General features: G+C 47.0%; 1 protein-coding gene across 2 annotated transcripts in view; it reads right to left on the reverse strand.

Moving 5' to 3' along the window:
* Positions 1-21,263, reverse strand: part of bcas3 (BCAS3 microtubule associated cell migration factor) — a 358,243-nt gene that overhangs the window by 118,817 nt on the left and 218,163 nt on the right. The gene's annotated exons all lie outside the window — the stretch shown is intronic.

Genomic DNA, 21,263 nt, shown 5'->3' on the forward strand with positions numbered 1-21,263 from the left:
GGCTCCGTGAGAAAGGCATGTTAGTTCAGCTCTTTGATACAGGACACTGTTTCTCTGACCGCCATTCATTACCATGTATAACAGACGACTCAATGGACATTGCGCATTAGGCATAACTTGGCCCTCCTACACACTCTCAGACGCTGCGTTATGGAGGCCTGAGAGCCAGGCTTCTCTAAACACTCCTAGGTGTCTCATAAAAATGAGCTCGGAGTGTTACACAGAGTCTGGGACCAGAAAAAAAAAAAAGTCTTCTGTCTTCTCGGGCCTCGGTTTTACTCAGTAGTTGAGACGTGAGCTGTCTCCAAGCCCAGGGCTTTGGCGGAGCAACGGAAGAATAACATGGCAGAGGCATCCACATTTGTTTCCACTTATGTTACATGATCTTTAAGGGCCTAATTTGAACAAATCCCTCGCTTCGACCGCACACTGTACTTTCTGAGAGGGCTCTTAACATATGTACGCTGGGTGTTAATGTCATGCTCAAAGTAAACAGCGCCGATGGTCAGGGCTGGGTAGAGTACACCCTATTTCTGGCCTGAGCTGCTTCTACTCTTTTATTAAGAAACCATATGAAATGAAGCAAAGAGCAACAAAGGCTGCCGGGAGCCTGTCATTTCTGAGTCGCTCCGTCCTTTCTCCACTCTTTCTTTTCAACCCTTGACACCACTGTACTCGACGCTCTGCAGTTCAGCTTATCAGAGAAGTTAAAACCTCTCAACGGGGCATCATTTGAATCTAATTACATTCATTCAAATTCCACCTAAACTTGTTTCCCCTCCATCATGCCATGTAAATTACACGTATCCCTAACAACACAAACCAACGATGCAGACAGCTGCAGCACAGGCTGCTGTAAAGAACACAACAACAGCCACGGCAACACGACTATTACGTCTAAAACACAAAGACGACCGTGTGTTGGAACATGTGAACATGAAATACATGTACTCTCCGAAAATATCACTCAAATGTCACTTTTACATTTCATTATTGAGTGTTTTGTTTTGTAATTGTAGCCTCGAACACGGAGCAGCGCAGAGCTCAGGTCATTAAAGGCGGTGTGTGAAAGGGGAGACATGAGGCTGAAGACGAAGTGCGTTTAAAAGCAGTCGGAGAGGCGAGTGGCGGGAGACGGAACCGGGGGACGGAGCCGGGGGGACGCAGCCGGGGGACGCAGCCGGCCGCCCGAGGCTCTTCAACCACCTGAAGCCTTGATGCTTTGCCGTCGGAGAGATACCTCTCTTCGCTCTACCTCCCGTCGCAGCGCTGCCTCTGAGTGTGCCACAGCTCCGGGGAATGTCAGCACCATGTCAGGGAGAGGAGAGCGAGGGTGAGAAAAAGAAGAGGTGGAGGAAAGGTGCTGGTGAAATGTTAATGTCTTGTCCTGTTCAATATCCGTATCTTTGGTCAGGGGAGGGCGGCCGCGCTCGCTGCAACGCATGTGGATCACAGTCAACTCGGTCCCTTGTTTTTGTGGAGCGTGCGTATCCACAGACAACATCAACACTTCATGTTTGGTTAGTAGCCATGCATGAGGAGTTCCTCCACCCTGTTGGTGTGCCGTGTTTATGTTGCCTTCCTGCTGCAATGCATCCTCACACTCCTCCAACCTGACCTCCTCCTCCTCCACAAGGACCCGCAGTGCACCTGAAGGCGAGTCATAAGTTTGTGAGACGCCGGCTAAGTCGTCTCACACCGGGAGGGGGCTGCTGAGGGATCTGCCAGGTTATTGTGTGTCTGGTCTGAGGTGGAGGTCACCCAAAGTTACAGGAAGGAATCCTGAGGATGGCTGGGGGAAGGATTGGGGTGGGGATGTGTGTGTGTGAAAGAGTCGGGGTGGAGGAGGGGGAGGGGTGTTGGGTAATGTCTGGCAGATGACAGATCTGTGAATTCTTTCCTTGTGCCCACAAGGCAAAAGCAGTGGTGGTGTGGTGGTCACATCTTCAGAACACTTACAGTCTTTATCCCACTCTTCTTCTTCCCCCATCCTGGGGGGCTCAGCCTGCTGATTACACAGGAGGCCATTCAGCAGCTGCCCCCCACCGCCTCCCTCCCTTCACACAGACACAACCGTCCTCCCCTCTCTCCCAATCTCCCCCTTTCTTCTGGGATCATCTGAAAACATATTTTGCAGCAGTGCAAACATAACGGGAGGCGTGAGGACAAAGGCCGGCCTGCTTTTCGGTGCGAGCATCTTTTTGTCGCTCGGCACAAAAGCGGTCAGTTCGACGCCTCGGCCCACAACAGCGTCACACGGTCCTTTAACCCCCCCCCCCCCCTCCGACCAAAGGAACGGCTGGATGATGAGCCAAAACCACACACAAACACACTCTAAAACACACTTTGCGTTAGGCCCACACAAGCCGGCCAAACACACTTCAATCAAATTCTTCCCCCTCCAACAGTACCTCCCCCCCAGGACTGAAATGGACAGTACAATGTGAGTTTTCAATCTCTGACCCCTCCCCCCCCCACCCAAAACCCTCCAGCCCACATGTCTGCCTGGCTTTTGGACTTTTAACTCTTGTCCTCTTGCAGGACAGTTGTTGTCTATGTGTGTTTGTGCGTTGGCTGGGGGCAGAGGGTGCAGGGACAAGGGTAAAAGAAAAAGGGCATTCAACAGAAGTCAATTGTCCTCAGAGTGGTGGTAATTGCATTTGATTAAAATAATGACAGGGTGTCGGGACCGAATGGAGGGTCCCTCGGTGGGAGAGCGGAGGGCCTGACAACGAAACTGAGGAGGGGCCGAGGCAACGGGAGAGAGCTCTGTGAGGGGCTTTGTCATGAAGCTGAAAGGGGCACTCACCTGTATCAGCATATGGCAGCAGGGCGGGATGACAACCGCACATGGAAAAGAGAAAGAAAACAATCAGCTGAATGACGTAAACCGAAAATAAAAATCATTAAAGAAAAAAGAAAAACAGGTAGAAAAGAGGATTGGAGTCATTATTTAAAATAATCTCTAACTAAGAAACCCCTGTAGGGGTCAGAGAAGTCTCTGAAACAGAAGTCAACCCATTCTGAGACCCAGTGGATTTAAGAGGAAGTCAAAGATTGAGAGGTACATGAAGAGTTAAAATCATGTCAACTGTATACCAGACCTTGCAGGAAGTTACCATCTTGCAATCGCAATAATGAATGCAAATTTAAGCAAACTGCGCAGTATTTACGTGAGCAGAATCTGTGCTGAAAGTATTAAAACATAAAGTAAATCTTTTCAAACTAAACTCTCTTCATTAACAACAATAACTCCTCATTTCCAATCAGAAAGTCTCTGCTCCTGTTTTCATCTCCAAATAAAACTGTTCACCGGAGGAACAGGAACAAGAGGAGAAACAGGAAGTGACGGGGTTCGTGGGAAATGTGGTCTTCACATTAAAATGATGATTAAATGTTTGTGATCAGAGGAAGTGATTCCATATTACTGGATGTTAAATGAGTTTTCTCCACACGTCCAGTTGTCAGAGACGTCTCTTTGTTGGTTTCATCCAGCAGGTCTATGTGTTGAATGAACATGAATTAAACAGCATCTAAAGCTCTTATTTTGACAGCTGATGTAGTCCTTGTTTAGATTAGAACTAAAATATTTCTGTGATGCGCAGCATGATTATTATTATTATTGCTATTTCTTCTCATTCCCACAATTTTATGTAAAAAAAAAAAATTCACTTAAAAACTCCACAAATTACATTGACATTATTGAGAAAATCCACTGCAAAATTAAACTATTTTCTTCACAACAATCACAAAAAAACCCCTCAGGGACTGATCTACATAAATATCTCTCTATATGTATGTATATGTTTTTCAAGATCTCACAAAACCAGTTCATATGACAGTTGCAACAAGAACTCTCAGGAACATTTAGTCATCTCCCACCTGCATGGTTTGGGTTCGGTCTACTTTAAATAATTACACATACTTGGTGAAGGTTAGAGAATAATCTTGGCTGTGGTTTCTGAGGAAACATCGCTGTCAAGGCGAAACCAACAACGATGTCGGTGTGAGACAGAGCGTGCGAAGCCGTTCTCCCTTGTCAAAGTCACACCGTATGTTCACCCAACCATCAACCCGTTCTGCGACATCTCGCCACATTGCTACAACAGTGACAATGCTAATTACTCTCACGACCGGCAGAAGTAAACCCAACCAGGTGTTTTTTGAACAACCAGTATCTGTCGTCTTTCTGGCAGTCTCAGGGGAAACTTTGCTGCTGTGGAGACCTCATAATATCACTCTCTCTCTCCCCACATCCAAATCTAAACTGCTTTCAGGCAGTAAACTCAAATACAGGGCAGCATGAACCTGCACACTTAACCAGTCTGTCCTTTGCCATGACCCGCAGCGGCTAGCGGCGCTGTTAAACAGCCTCGGCTTTTGATGCACGCCACAGCCAGGGAGAATGAAAGGGGTAGAAGCTTTTACAAGTGGTCCGACAGCACAAAGTGTCTCTGCTCTCTGTAAAAGCAGTGCTCAGGGTCAGAACAGGGGACGAGTGAGAAGAAAAGAGCAAAAAAAAAAAGTGTGTGTGTGTGTCAGTGACTTGTGTGTTAAGGCCACGGAAAATATGATAGCCGGTAGGGATGTCAGGAGCCTCTGAAAGGAGGATGTCTAAGCTGGGCTCAGACTCTCATCTCCTCACACGGCCTCGCCCTTTCCCAGCATCCCTCTCTTCATTTATCCCTTACACCTCCACAGGAAGTTCAGCCTGGCCCCGGAGCAACCCAGCGAGTATGTTGTGCATTAAGGGTCACAGAGATGTCAATGAGCTTAGATGAGGTCCTGCTGTGCCTGTCTCACAACACACCACCGCCACTCACATGTCACTGTAAAGGCCCTTCATCCTCCACTCTGTCAACATGTCGCCACTTTTACAGACAGATAAACAGAAAACTGCTGGGGAGAGAATAGCGTTCCTGCTTTCCTCTAAAAGTAAAGGTGATGTTATTACACAGCAGCAGCAGTGTGCACGGTGAGACACGGAGTCTTAGGGTTGATGTCCAACAAGGATTCTACTTGTATAAGGACAGTTTTGAAAGCTTTGTTCGAAAAATATACAAGATAATGAAGGAAACAATACAATAAGAATTCAGCGTTGGCACAAATCACAGCTAAATACAACCCAATACCACGAGAACAACCATGCTCATATTGGCCTAGTTACAACCAGACACTGTAGAAGGTCATTTCTGGTTCATTAAGGAGGTCAATTGTATTTGTCAGCTATATTTGTACAATTTGATGCACTGCCATGTTAAACATTAAACACAGCTCCTAAACTAAGTCGGCTAGGTTAACCAAGTCTGGGTATTTCACCTCAGAACAAGTACATCGACATCACACCCAAATTTCGGAGCTCTCAAAAACCTCCAACTCTTATTGGGAAACTCAGTTCAACTTGCGTTCAGGTGTATTTGTTATGTGGTGGGGTGTGTTTTTCCAGGACCCAAATGCAAGCTCACAGACTCAAGGTTTTCAAGTTCCAAAAATACAGTCTTTATTGTCCAAAAAAAAAAAAAAAAAAAACTACAAACCAAAAGGTGGCACAGAGCGTGTCCACTTTACGTCCAGTCGGGAGGGCAACTCGACCGACAGCTCCAGGGGGACACGGGTAACAGGGCAGCCGGCAGACCAGCGGAAGGGACGGCGTCAACAATCCTCCAAGCCGGGAGGGCAACTCCACCGACTGATGATTTTGACGGGGATATCCGCAGGAGACACAGAGGCCGGAGGAACGGGAACAGGACTGACGGAGAGCTGACGGAGAGCAGACGGAAGACGGACGGAGAGCAGACAGAGGACGGACGGGTGGCTAAACAAAAATGCACCAACCACCAGAGTTGTGCAGGGGCAGGTTACATATAGTCTGGGGAGGTGATCAGGGAGATGCAGCACACCTGCAGGGACTGGTGAGGGGCGTAGACACGGGAGGTGAGTGGCGTGGCCACAGACAAAGACAGGGGACACAGGAGGAGAGGTGATCGGGGGCAAAACTGAAGACAAAACTGAACTCCTGACAGTATTTCTTTTTTTTTTTTTTCTTCAATATATTTCCAATCAGGCCCGCCTGAATGACACGGTTTCCGCTGAACCCCGGACTGGGTTCGAGGGAACCCGCCTGGCCTTCTGGGACCCCCCCAGAAGGAGGCGGCGACGCCGGGGTCACCGGCCATCCGGTCCTGCTGCGCCCTTAATCTCTGGACGTGTAGCCGTCAGTCCAGTCCATCGCTACAAGCGAGCCCACAGCCCCGTCGGTCGCTACGGGCGAGCCCTCAGCCCCGTCGGTCGCTACGGGCGAGCCCACAGCCCCGTCGGTCGCTACGAGCGAGCCTACAGCCCCGTAGGTCGCTACGAGCGAGCCCTCAGTCCCGTCGGTCGCTACGAGCGAGCTCACAGCCCCGTCGGTCCCCCCTACGAACTCTCTACCCCCGCAGCGCCGGCGAGATCCGGACGCCATCCGGGCCCGGGCGTTGGCCCTCAAGTACCTGCAGCATGGCCTATGCGGCAGCAATGCTGCTCCTTCGTTCCCCGTCGCTGGACGGGTCATCGACGTCCTGCCTCCAGCTCCTGCTGCCTTCGGATGGGTCGACGCCCCGCCTCCTGCTCCATCCTCCTGCGCGGTCGTCGCCACGCCCCGTCTCTGTCCTCCGGCGTGATCGTCGCCACGCCTCCGACTCCGTCCTCCAGGGTGGTCGACGCCCCGCCCCCGGCTCCATCCTCCGGCGCGGTCGTCGCCACGCCTCCGACTCTGTCCTCCAGGGTGGTCGACGCCCCTCCTCCAGCTCCTGCTGCTTCCAGGGTGGTCGTCGAGCCGCCTCCTGCTCCGTCCTCCTGTGCGGTCGTCGCCACGCCACCGGCCCCTGCTGCCTCCGGCGCGGTCGACGCCACGCCCCCGTCTCCGTCCTCCAGGGATGTCGTCGCTCCGCCTCCGTCTCCGGCCTCCGGCGAGGTCGGCGCCCCGCCTCCGGCCCCGTCCTCCGGCGAGGTCGGCGCCCCGCCTCCGGCCCCGTCCTCCGGCCCCGTCCTCCGGCTCCGGCCTCAGGCGCGGACGCCGCCCCGCCTCCTGCTCCGTCCTCCTGTTCGGTCGTCGCTCCGGCCTCCGGCGCGGTCGCCGCCCCGCCTCCGGCTCCGTCCTCCAGGGATGTCGTCGCTCCGCCTCCGTCTCCGGCCTCTGCCGCGGTCGGCGCCACGCCTCCGGCCTCCGCCGAGGTCGCCGCCCCGCCTCCGGCGCGGTCATGCCTCCGGCTCCGTCCTACATCGCGGTCAAAGCCCTGCCTCGTCATCGTCCTCCGGAGAGGTCCCCCGAACCCGTCCTGCTCCGTGGGCGTCCTCTGGAGAGGTCCCCCGAACCCGTCCTGCCCCGTGGCCGTCCTCCGGAGAGATCCCCCGAACCTGTCCTGCCCCGTGGCCGTCCTCCGGAGCGGTCACCCCAGTCCGCCCTGCCCTGTGGCCGTCCTCCGGAGAGATCCCCTGAACCTGTCCTGCCCCGTGGTTGTCCTCCGGAGAGATCCCCCGAACCTGTCCTGCCCCGTGGCTGTCCTCCGGAGCGGTCACCCCAGGCCTCCCTGCCCCGTAGCCTTCTTCCGTCCACCTAGGTTTCCTGTCTCATGTCTTGTGTTAGTGTGGTCCTCCGTCCCTCCTCCGGTCCAGTTTTGGTCGCCGAGAGGCTCCCTTTGAGGGGGGGGGGGGGTACTGTCAGGAGTTCAGTTTTGTCTTCAGTTTTGCCCCCGATCACCTCTCCTCCTGTGTCCCGTCTTTGTCTGTGGCCACGCCACTCACCTCCCGTGGCCACGCCCCTCACCGGTCCCAGCAGATGCAGCCACTCACCCCTGATCACCACCTGCAGGTGTGCTGCATCTCCATGATTACCTCCCCAGACTATATGTAACCTGCCCCTGCACAACTCTGGTTGTCGGTACATTTTTGTTTAGCCACCCGTCCGTCCTCTGTCTGCTCTCCGTCCGTCTTCCGTCTGCTCTCCGTCAGCTCTCCGTCAGTCCTGTTCCCGTTCCTCCGGCCTCTGTGTCTCCTGCGGATATCCCCGTCAAAATCATCAGTCGGTGGAGTTGCCCTCCCGGCTTGGAGGATTGTTGACGCCGTCCCTTCCGCTGGTCTGCCGGCTGCCCTGTTACCCGTGTCCCCCTGGAGCTGTCGGTTGAGTTGCCCTCCCGACTGGACGTAAAGTGGACACGCTCGGTGCCACCTTTTGGTTTGTAGTTTTTTTTTTTTTTTTTTTTGGACAATAAAGACTGTATTTTTGGAACTTGAAAACCTTGAGTCTGTGAGCTTGCATTTGGGTCCTGGAAAAACACCCCACCACATAACAGTATTTTCCTGTTTGGAGGTCAGAACATTCCCTCTTCCCAGATTCTCATGAATGCATCAGTAGATACTACAAAAGCTTTTCCACAAAAGTTGGAACAATGTGTAAAAATGGAAATAAAAAACAGAATGCGATGATTTACAATCTACATGAAACCATATTTAGTTAAAAATAGAGCAAAAACAACATATGAAATGTAAAACTGAGAAACTATTGCTCTTTGGAAATATAGGCTCATTTTGAATTTGATGCCAGTAACATGTTTCAGAAAGTTGTGACATGGTCATGTTTAACATCTCTTCTTTTAACACTCTGTAAACGTTTGGGAACTGAGGAGACCAGTTTCTGGAGTTTTGAAAGTGAAATGTTGTCCCGTTCTTGCCTGATATAGAATTTTCTGAGCTGTTCAGGGTGTCCTTTGGCAATGGTTGGATGTTGTTCTGCTGAAATAAACAAGACCTTCCCTGAAAGAGACGTTGTCTGGATGGCAGCATATGTTGCTCCAAAACCTGAATATGTCATTCAGCAGTAATGCTTCCTTCCAGATGTTCAAGCTACCCATGCCATGTGCACTAATGCATCCCTGTACCATCACAGATGCTGGCTTCAGAACTGAGCTGATAAGCTGGATGGTCCCTCTCCTCTTTAACCTGGAGGACTTGGTGTCCATGTTCTTCTTTGCATGGTAGAGTTTTAACCTGCATTTGTGGACGCAGCGATGAACTGTGTTCACAGACGATGGTTTTCACAAGTGTTCCTGAGCCCATGCAGTGATTTCCACTCCAGAATAGTGTGTTTTTAATGCAGTGCTGCCTGAGGGCCCGAAGATCACCACCATCCAATATTGGTTTCCAGCCCTGTCCCTCCTGAAACTTTTTATGTTATTATGAACCGCAGATGATGAAATCCCCAAATTCTTTACAATTTTACATTGAGGACATTATTCTTAAATTGTTGCACATTTTGCCCACTCTGCCTCTCTGGGATACTTTTATTTTATACCCAATCATGTTACTGACCTGTTACCAATTAACCTAATTAGTTGTTAGATGTTTGACCAGGTGTTATTTAAGTGTTACACAACTTTTTCAGTCTTTTGTTGCCCCTGTCCCAATTTTTTTGAAACGTTTTGTGGCCATCAAATTGAAAATTAGCAACACCGACTGACTGAGGCTGAGCTATGAAATTGGAAAGAGTTGTTTAACGGCAATTAGATAGGACAGTCATGATAATTACCAATAAAACTAAAAATGGGCAAAAAAGAAAGAAAGAGGAGAGCATGAATGGATGCAATGGAAAATGGGAAATGGACACTTAGAGTGACATGTTAGTTGGTGGAAAGACCCGCTTTTGCTTATACATGATTTGTTGTGTTAAATGACGAAGGACTTAAATTTGATAAACAATTCTATTTACTGTGGATAGTAAACACCAGGAACTCACTTTTAGACAGATGAAACACAAACTCAATGAGAGTTTGCATAGTTTCAGAAGTGAGTGACTAGCAGCTAGAACAAATGTGACATCAGGATGTCTGTCCTGCTAAATGACCTCAACGTGATCTGCGTTGTTGTACTGAGGATGTGAAGCAAATGTTTGTTTGCACAGAATAGTTCTTGCACCAGCACGTCTTGTGTATGAGCGTGAGGACAGGAGGTGCGTCCAGCCATGTGCTGCGGCCAGTTTTAACTCTTATGACTCAGCCTCCAAAGCCCAGTGTGGAGAACTGAGAGTTCAAGGTCCTCCTCAATGTGCAAAAGGCCTGTTTCACCCTCAGTGTCCAAATATTTACTGTCCAGGCGAGAGAGGACCGAGAAAAGCTGTTGCCCGTCTTTTAACACTTGGCTAAGATCACTTTTATTGTGCAACATGAAGGATTACAAGCATGAAAAATTCATTATGAAAATATTTAGAATGAATGAAAACTGCAAATGAGGCATGATTTAATAAACACATAAAACTCTGGTGCCGAAAACCTTCAACAAACTGTTCCACAACACTAAACTGAGCAGTTTTCTATAGATGAGAACTTACGTGATTATTATGAATCCCAAGACATGTGAGGATTGTGCTGCAGAGACCTTTAAAGGAATATTACACTCATTGTACACATGACGCTCAGTTAACTGGTACACAACTCAACCTGGTCAAATAGTTGTTTAATGCCTTTTGTGATTATTAAGGGAGCTTTCAAAAGTTTGAAATAAATATATAAAAATTTCAACTGAAGATTTGAGAATTTTTAAAGGCTAATATAATAACATATTTGCCACTGGTCAACCGATACCGTGGGACCTGTCCTGGTATTCCTGATGACCGGTTCACCACTGATCTCAGGAGCACAATGACATTACGTTGACACCGTGTCTCGAGCCTTCATGTGAAGTGGAGGCTGCGCAGCCTGCAGCACTGATCTGAGTCGAGTATCGCCAACGAGGATAATACTGGTGCTGTAATTTGGCAAATTGGTTAATCTGTCAAACTCTTATTTTCACCTTTTTTTTTTAAATTAACACGGGTTCATTCCCAATGTGTGAAATTCACATGTACAAAAACTCATGTGATCACGTGACCACATACACATGATTGTGCTCATGTGAAACATTTTCATGGTGAAACATGTGAAGTCCAACATGTGAAAACTTTTGCACGTTATCATATGTTGCAACATGTGTTGAACATGCATCATTAATATTGTAATAATGGACCCAAATGAAGGAAGACTCTGTTAAACCTGCTGAAACAATCCGGCCACATCAACAACGCAGCTCTCCAGAGAGAAACGAGAGAAATGTTTCTGAAGCTCGGTTCATACGACGAAAACTCAGAATATCTTCTGTGTTTCAGTTCTGACCGCTCTTTACTGAAGACTCTCCGCATTTTATTAAACTTTTTTTACATTTCTGGAGTTCAATACTTTTCAACACTTTGAAAAGGCATTCAGCTGCGTACAAGAAAGAGGTGTGTATGATTCATTTATCTATTAGGATCAATGGATAGAAAACACACACACACACACACAAACACAAATGAAGTGACTGATCAGAGCGGACGTCTTTGTGAAGCACGAGACATCTTGTGTTCAGCAGCTCAACTTTAAAATGTAAAAAATGTCTCATTTATAGAACAAGGATTTTTAAATGAGACATTAAGAGCAGATGCAGTTAGAAGTCATCTTTTTGTGCACAAATTATTATTAATGATTTGTATTTGTCGTAAAATCTGCAAGGCTTTATAATTTACTTATCTAAAATAATATAAATAATATTTGGCTTCAACCTCTCACATTTACTTCTTTAAACAGCTGAATACTTTAATTGTGAATTCGTTAATATTATTATTATTATTATTATTATTATTATTATTATTAGAAACACGCTGCATGATATTAGTCATTAAACACACTATGTTCCATTACTGAGACATCTTATTCTTCCTGCTCTGCTCACAATGAATCATCAAATCCAGTGAATCATCCCAGACCCCAGAAAAAGCCCAAACCCCTCCTCTGAGGAAAGTGAAGGCCGGGACACGCCGGCTCTTCAGGGAGAGACGGAGTGGACGAGCTGTTTGGAGGCTTCTGGAGTGTTTTCCTGGCCAGAGCTCCAGCCAGACTCCTCCATGTCCTTCAGAGTAAAAACACAAACATTCGGAGTGTACGGCTCGCAGCGAGAGCACATCTCTTATTTGTTATCACTTGTGCTCCAGGCCCGGTTTACATTCTCCTCAGTGTGTCCACTGGCGTGTTCATCCGGAAATCTGTCCCCTACGCCCCCTCCTGATTTAGATTTGGAGAGCAATAAAACCGGCTGACTTGTTGCCTCAGACAAATAAACTGACCAAAGTGTTGATGTAAAGATGTCCGAAAGAAACAAAAAGACACGGAGCGAGAGAGAGAGAGAGAGAGAGAGAGAGAGAGAGAGGGAGGGAGGGGTGAGGGGGGGATGAGAGGCGCTGGTCTCTCACTCCTTCCTGTGAAGGTTTCCGGCGAGGCAGTAAACATGGCAGCGCCTGTCTCCTGTGGGAGCCCGGGGAAATGCGTCTGTGTGAGTGGATCTGTGTGTTTATGGATGTTTGTGTGTCTGTGTGGTGATGTACTGCTTCTCGGTGCACGCATGCATCATGTATGTATGTGTGTGTGTGTGTGTGTGTGTGTGTGTGTGTGTGTGTGTGTGTGTGTGTGTGTGTGCGTGGAGGTCAACAGTTCCTCTGCTCTCTGTGAAGGAGTTGTGCCGGAGCCAAATGCCCAGCTGCTCATAGGTGTCTGTTTACAGGCTGATTCGCAGAGCTAACAGGGAAGACTCACACACACACACACACACACACACACACACACACACACACACACACACACACACACACACACACACACACACACACACACACACGCATGGCTTGCATCACTCGGCAAGAATTCTCTCACAAACACACGCAACATATAAGGCTTGCCTTAACAGCTTGTGAAGTAATTTCATTTGCTCCATTTGTTAGCGTGCACACTCACGACATTATCTCTTTAACCACTTTACTGTGTAATTATATCACCTGAAACTATTACCGACGTGGACTGACTAAATTACAGTGATTTCAGGATTTACCTGCCCGACCACCGAGCACATGTTTGCTGTTTAAACAGTTTGTTCAATTACTCGGAATAACGTGTCATTGTGAACAACTGTGACTGACACATTTAAAGGCTGCAGCACACACACACACACACACACACACACACACACACACACACACACACACACACACACACACACACACACACACACACACACACACACCCTGTACTTATGTGAAAGTACCCAGAGTACAACGTAAATACACTCAAGTAACATTTACAATCCTTCTCAGGTAAAGATTCACAAGAATGATCAGCAAAGTAGATTTAAAATCAAATCAAATAAAAGTATGGTTATGTAGTAGAATATCAGCTGTGACAGGAATATTATATTTTTATATTATTAGATTATTTATTCTGATGCATGAGCAGTATTTTAACATTACAGCTGCTACAGATGGACGCAGTTTTAAATACTTTATCCAATGGCTCACAACCCCGGGTTTGGACCGGGTCACGTGAAGAAACTGAAGGGTCGGGAGGTCATTAATAGAAAAGAAGAAAAAAAACAACTTAAAATTTCCATTTTTGCAAAAGTAACTCCAGCTGTCAGATAAATGGTGAAGTTGCCTATGAGGTTCAGTAAAGTATCCTAAAATGGAAGTAGTCAAATACAAGTTTGAATACTTAAAACAAAACAAAAAAGCAATGGCTATATCAATACATAGCAATACACAGTGAATGAAAAAAGTTTAAGGAAACTACAAATGTCAACGAATGGTTTAATGTCTGAACTTTTAGTTTATCTAAATTAAAATCTTTACGTTTGGCAACTTATTCCAAGGAAATGTAAAGTAGAATAATATTTGACCTTTTAATAATTAAAAATACTTCTGAATTACATCCACAAAATATTCTATTTTGAATATTTGAGTTTCTTGTGTTGAGCTATAACCTTTACTTCACAGTTGTCAGGACCAACGTCCCTCGCTGAGCCTCCAGCAGTGAACACAGCCAGTGTGCAGGAAGTCTCTACAGTACCGAGCTGTCTTCATCAAGGCTGTCTTCACTTTCATTCAAAAAATAAAAAACAACCTGGAGTGTAATGTCATTTTTTTTTTCACGTGAAAAAGGAGGGATTAACAGCAACTTTAATGCAATGCATGCTAGGAAAAATATCCAAATATGCAAAAATTAAATCCAAGTTAATTTGATGAACTATGTAAAAAAAAAAAAAAAAATTCATTTGACATTTAGTGAACTAAATGCAATATTTTAAAACTATTTCAAAAACAATTTGATCTAATAACATAAAAAGAGAAGTATTAAATAAAGGTTATTATGAAACCAGGACAAAGGGATTTAATGCTGCTTTATATTTTTGCTAATATATTTAAAAGTGGAAAATACCTTGCTGCTGAAAATAGCGCACAGGTGAACGTGTTCTTTCTGCAGTTTAAATCCAGGTGAGCAGATACTCTGAACATGACCCAGTGTTCAGACTGATGAGGATAAAGGTGCTCGTTAACTCAGTTAGTGCAGATAATCAGATGTGAGTGAGGTTCTTGCTCTTCACGATACAGTAAGAATGATTCTTTCTTTTCCTTTTTTTTTCTTAAATAACATTTCCGAAGGGACGTGGATGCGATCCCGAGTGGTAATGAGCGTTAATTAGAATTTGGTCTTGTTTACTGGGCTCTCCTCGCCGGACACCGGACCTCATGATTCCTGTCCACATATTTAATTAAACTTTGGGTTGTAAATGAAGATGTGTGTTGTGTGAAGCATTAGCTGACATCTGCATCAGAGACAGAATGATGCTCACGTACAGTATGTCAGCAATAATCACAGTTCGGACTCACAGAACGCGCAATTCAGTTTCGCAAGTCCATAAAATTGTTTCTTGTGACATTTGAAATTTTGATTTAAAAATTCACTGCAGAGTCAAATAGTATCTGACATCAGATCCCAATAATGTTAACAGCAGAATGTAATAACATAACACTGTTATAGACCTGATGACTGCACTGGATTAGATTCAGTACTGATGAGAAACTTAGAATAACTCATAAAATCATTCTCTATGGAGCGGATGGTTTAAATTACTGCAATCAGGGTCAGATAGATACGAATAAATATGTGAACTTGATCCCTACATAATATAGATTTTATGAATGAGTAGATCATTAAAGGCAAATAATACATAATTAATTATTTCAACAAATGGGGGAAACGGGAAGAAGCAGAAACGTTGGTCTGGTGTGCTGCAGGTTGAGGTGGCAGCAGCCGTCCTCAGCGTGTCGGACGGCCGTGTGAGAAAGCGCAGAGCTGCGCGGCGGCTAATTCAACACGGCTGACGGCCGGTGAAGTCGCAGGGCGGCTGGCTTCTCTCACCGAGGGTGAGACCCTGTCGCTCCTACATATGTTAATAGGAGAGGGGATTGGAGGAGTGCAGGCGGGCTCAGGGAGGCACCTGAAGGGCTACAGTTACACCTCTGTGTGTGTGTGTGTGTGCGTGTGTGTGTGTGTGCGTGTGTGTGTGTGTGTGTGTGTGCGTGTGTGTGCGTGCGTGTGTGTGTGTGTGTGTGCGTGTGCGTGTGCGTGCGTGCGTGCGTGTGTGCGCTGTAAAGTGACACACAGCTGGGGTTAAAGCGCGGCTGGTTCCAGGTAATATGAAGTGAAGTCCAAATTGCGAAACAGAAAGAGATTTCTTTGTGTTTGAGTGGAGAGTGGGAGGCGTGTGTGTGTGTGTGTGTGTGTGTGTGTGTGTGTGTGTGTGTGTGTGTGTGTGTGTGTGTGTGTGTGTGTGTGTGTGTGTGTGTGTGTGTGTGTGTTCTTCAAATGTTTCAGTGTATTTATGGAAGCAAACAGTGGCACTTATGTTTTTAACTGAGGTCTGGATGACTTTGCTCTTCTTAGGTCGACACACGTGCGCACGCGCACGCACACGCACACGCACACACACACACACACACACGTGACATGACTGCTGGCTGAGGCCTCTCCAACAACACACTGCTGACCTTTCACCCCTCACCCCTCTCAGACCAACCTCCATTACCTCACAATTACATCCTACAAATGGTTTTCCCTCGGAAGTGTGCATGCCTGTGTGTGTGTGTGTGCATGTGTGTTAGGGTTTGACTGGCCATGTAATGTTGTAGGAAACAACAATAAACGATATAATGAATTATTTTAAAATACAGAATAATATTAAGAACATGTATTGTTTCTTTTATTCTTTTCATTATTCCTTCCTTTCTTTCTGAATTCGGACTGATGTTCATAAGAATTGGAGAGCCTCCATCGGTTCATTAGTTAGGTGTAGTATATGTCAGTTATAAACTAAATAAGTATTTAGTTACAAAGCATCATGTTAGTTCACACTTACTACAATTTTATATTTCAATTTTATATTTAGAAAACAACTTCACTTTAATAGATTTGAGTGTTTGACTCTTATGTCAGCCTCTATTGTACATATTCACTCTACACATATTAAACTTAATACATATTAGCAGTCCGTGTGTGTGTGTGTGTGTGTGTGTGTGTGTGTGTGTGTGTGTGTATGGAAAGTTGTAAGAGTGCATGTTTGGGGTTGTTGTGGGAGATGGACGACATCACCCCAGGACACTGATCTGCCCCGGACCCCCAGAGGTCACGAGCTGTGACCTGCAGGGAGCCCACAGGGTTGCAGGTAGGCTTGGATTACTGCTCTCTGCCCACAAACACACACACACACACACACACACACACACACACACACACACACACACACACACACACACACACACAATGGGATGACGAGTGATATGTTGGAGAGCAGCAGCATGTGCGCACACACACTCACACATATGGATGGCTTGAGGGGAAATCAAGCTGTCGCCTCTCAATGACCTCCAACAAAAGGCCCATTGAAAATAACAAGACAGGCTCTCACAGTGGCGCTTCAAGAAAAAGTTTCCCTTTGTGAGTCGAGGCAACTTCTCAGCACCGCGCCGCTCACACCAGATCCTGAGAGCAGCGCCAAACAGGTTTTACAAGGCTTCACTGCACTTTGAAGAGACGACGACTGGATCCTGGTATCGGAAAACCGACATCCCACTTTGGCATCCGAACCCCTGATCTGTCTGGACGCAGCGTATCACAACAGTAAAGTGCGCGACGCATTATGGTGCTTTAAAATAAATATGGTTTCCTTTCAGATGTCTGTACAGATGATTTTTACATCAGTGAAACTCGTCCGTGGTTATTCTTGGGTTTTACTTCGCCTTATAAAAGTCTGAAACTAGCTGCAGTCTGTGCTCACATAGGAAGTGACGGGGGTCTGGCCCGGGTTCAACACACTTCATACTTCTACCGCAACGTTTATTATTTCAATACTGGTCGAACTGGGGAGTCCCATCCCCGAGACATGTACGGGGCTAATCATTGTCAAGTCTGAGGTTTTGTACTGCCATTAAACGCAGAGCTCTGTCTTAGCAAGAAACATTTGGAGGAGGGGGGGTTGCCAGATTTAAAAGTCCTGCGTCAGTCCTCCTCCGAGTTGGATGATGGAGCATCTCTCTTGGCTCCGCTCCCCATAAGATCTGCATTACGGCCTCCATCCAGTTCCCAACACAGTTTTCCACTTAAAGGCCACTTTTGAGTTGAAACTGTAAGCTACTTAAAGATGCAATTTCAACTTTTTAAGCGCTAAAAGGTAAGCAGCGGTAACACAATACTCTCACCAGGATTTTCTTGGCTCCGGTATGAGCAGCGTGAGTGCCTTTATGTCCGACCAATGGTATAGACGGAGAGGGTCATCAATTCTTATTTGAGGCCATTTCATTTCATATGACACCCTCTTATTACAATAAATTGACTGCTCATAGCCGTTTTGCAACGGATGTGGAGCTGCTGTGTAATTTCCCAGTGGCTCAATTCAAGATAATGGTGTATTGTAAGAAGCTGAAAGAAACATAACCTTTTTGCCTTGGCAGTTTTCAAACATTCAGTTAGTCGTGATATATGAGCCGCAAACATTGACAATATAAGAATTTTGAAAAGTGGTGGACAGAAAATAAACAGCAGGGACAGGACGGGGGGTGAAGGAGCTCATGCAAATATCAATAAACACTCCTCTTCCGTCTCGGAAGCTTCCTGCTTTATTTGATTAGGCTGAAGACGGAGGGGGGAAGGAGGGAGGGGGTGAAAAACAGAGCAGTCATGCTCCTTTGCTTTTCTTCCTCCTTTCCCTTCCTCTGCAATCTTCAGTCTCCCTTTAATGGAAATGGGAAGTTTGGGAAGTGGAGGGGAGGAACAGGAGGGGTGAGGTGGGCTGCAGCTAGCCTCAGCCTAACCTCCCCCATCTGGACCGGGGAGGGGGGAGGGGGGGTTTGCCAGCCTCCAGGCTACTTCCAACCCTTCCCAGCTGTTGGCTGTTCAGGGGCAGGGGCTTTCTTCCCCCCAAGTGTGTGTTTTTGGTGGGCTTGAGAAAGCATTTTTTTTTCATAAACAATTGCCATATCCTCCACCAGCTGCTGACCCCACGGCTCCGGCTCCTGTCCCCGAGCCGAGCGGCGGGGAATGGTTTTCATTTAGGAGACTGTGCGTTGCAGGGGAGACTTGCTGAAGGGTGCCTGGCCCCACTGCGGTTAGCACGCTAGCTACGATGCAGAAGCCAGATAGGTCAGCGGCCGGGAGCGAGAGATGTTAGCTGATAGCAGCCATGCTGTCGCTATGGCTGCTATCAGCACCTCATATCACGAGGACGGAGCTGAAGTTTCAACATCCATCCGACAGAAACGTGGGCTGCTAACAATCATGCTAAAGCTGCTATTTCTTTTACTGGAGCACTCTGATTTTTTGACCACTTGGGGGCAACAGAACAAACTGAAAACACATTTTATTGACATATTACATGTGTGAGGGTGTTGCAGCCACATGGGGAAATATTATCACTCTCTCTGGAGTCATGTTTCTGGAAATGAATGAAGCCCTCAATAAACAGCAGCAGCAGCAGCAGCAGCATCTTCAGCCCCGTCTCTGTCTGCAGGTTCAGGCTCTGTGTGATACTTTGGTGTTTCAGGAGCGCTGATCTCTGCATAAACATGCGCTTCACCATGTTTCAGACATAAAACATGCGAACAGCTGCACTGATTCATATAAAAGTCATCGTGTTATCAGACGTGTGGAATAAATCCACGTTGTATCTCAACTGAAACTAACAACAACAAATAAACTACCTGTTTTTATGACTCACATCACATTCAAACTCATGTTGGAAATGACGCGTACAGAGCAGATTTCCTTTCTCCTGTCGGACCACCGCTCTGTGTGCACCTGCTGCTGGAAACCAGGTGGACAAGAGTGCAGTTTGCTGACTGGAAAATAAAAACAAGTAGATCAATAACATCATGTTACTCAAATAATCCATTGTAGATTTAGAAAAAACAGCTTCACGAATATGTTCAAATCCAAGTTTGTGTGCTCACATCGGCGTCAGCAACAGAAAACAAAGACATGAAGAAATTAAACTCAGTGACGCGTCAAAACAGAGATACAAGAAGAGCCGCTCCACTGCCCCCACCTCCGCCGTCCTGTCCTCAACACGCCGTCCCGTTGCATGTGTTGATGAAAAATGGATTGTCTGCTTGTTAGTCAGGTGGGTGCAGGTGCCAATGCAGTATGTATATCATCCGATGGCATGTTTGTGCTGATGCACTATGTATGAGGCGGCCGGGCCTCATGCAACATTCAGCAGGCCGGGGAGGCCGTAGGTGAGGCCCGCACAGCCTGCAGCCAAAGATGCCCGCACCTCCGAGTGTGTATGTGTGTGTGTGTGTGTGTGTGTGTGTGTGTGTGTGTGTGTGTGTGTGTGTGTGTGTGTGTGTGAGCTCAAACTGAGCTGGCTGGTGGATCCACACTTTTAGAAACACAACTGGGACGACGCTCACGCAACTGCCTTTCTTGGAGTCACACGCATTGTTACACACAAACACGCCTCGGCTCAGTGGGACCGACTGCAGCGCACACAAAAGCTATTTTTCTACTCGCATTATAAAAACATGCGAGAACACACACAGCGACACTTGGGCTTCTGCACACTTTGGCAGGGCAGATGCTTTTTGCTCAGACATCCCATTTGAACTTTCACCTCAAGTGTCCAGCACACACACACACGCGCACGCACGCACGCACACTCACTCACACACACACACACACACACACACACACACACACGCACACGCACGCACGCACACTCACTCACACACACACACACACACACACACACACACACGCACACGCACACGCACACGCACTCACACACACACTCACACACACACACACTCACACACACACTCACACTCACACACACGCACACACACACACACACACACACACACACACACACACACACACACACGCTCCCTCTTTCTACTGGTCTGCCCTGGAATCGCATGGTAATACTTCATTATGGCAGCACTGTAATTTAGAGGGAATGAGAACTTCAAAAGAAAAGCAACCCACACACAAACACACACAGACGGGGTTACTGTAAATGTGTGTAACCTCCAGTTCTGCTGGGACCGGTATCAGTTTTTTTTTCTGCTTTCCCAGAACAGTCCAAAATACACCCGGACAGTAATCAGAGGCGCACTGCGAGGTTATAATTGTTGGAGCTGATTACAAAGTGGAGAGTAATGGTTCAAATTGGGGGAGGAGAGCAACGCCAGCTCGTACACAGAGAAATGTGAACTCAGGGACACAAGGTGTCGTCAGGGTTCAGGTTCTCCTACAAACGCAGTTATCTGAGTGGTTCTGGAAACTTTTCAAGGCAGACGGTCTTTTCTGCCCGGAAATCATTTAAATGTCACAGTTTGAATTTTCACTCGCTGTGTTATGAAACTGTTTTGTGAGACTAGATCAAACAGACGACTGGTGTCGCTACGGCGACCGGGTCTCAACCGGCCAGACGTACGAGTCAGCGGGACGATGCGGGACACGTCACCGCTGCTGAGATGCACTCAAAAATAAACACAAGCAATAGATGATGCAGGTTACAGGTTGGTTGATGACTTCATGGATAAATGTTATTCCAATGCAAATTTTCCAACTCCCACACTAGTAAATACGACGAACATGAAAGGAAGCTAATGTTTGACAGTTCTTCTGGTGTTATGTGTCTGCTTGCACTCGTGTATTCTCTTTTTCTACCACAATAACTAAGAAGTGCAGAGCTTCATTTCTGACAGACAGACAGCTGCAGGACGGCTCGCTTTACCAACATCAACACCTGAGTGACGCGTCTCACTGACCAGCGGCCCGTTGAAGAAAGAAAGAAAAGTCACTGGAGCTCAATGCAGGATGAAGAGAAGCGAAGGCGTT

This window comes from Embiotoca jacksoni, unplaced genomic scaffold (assembly GCF_022577435.1).
Source record: "Embiotoca jacksoni isolate LCO1_2020_lvr unplaced genomic scaffold, fEmbJac1.0.p SCAF_39, whole genome shotgun sequence".
Taxonomy (NCBI): domain Eukaryota; kingdom Metazoa; phylum Chordata; class Actinopteri; family Embiotocidae; genus Embiotoca; species Embiotoca jacksoni.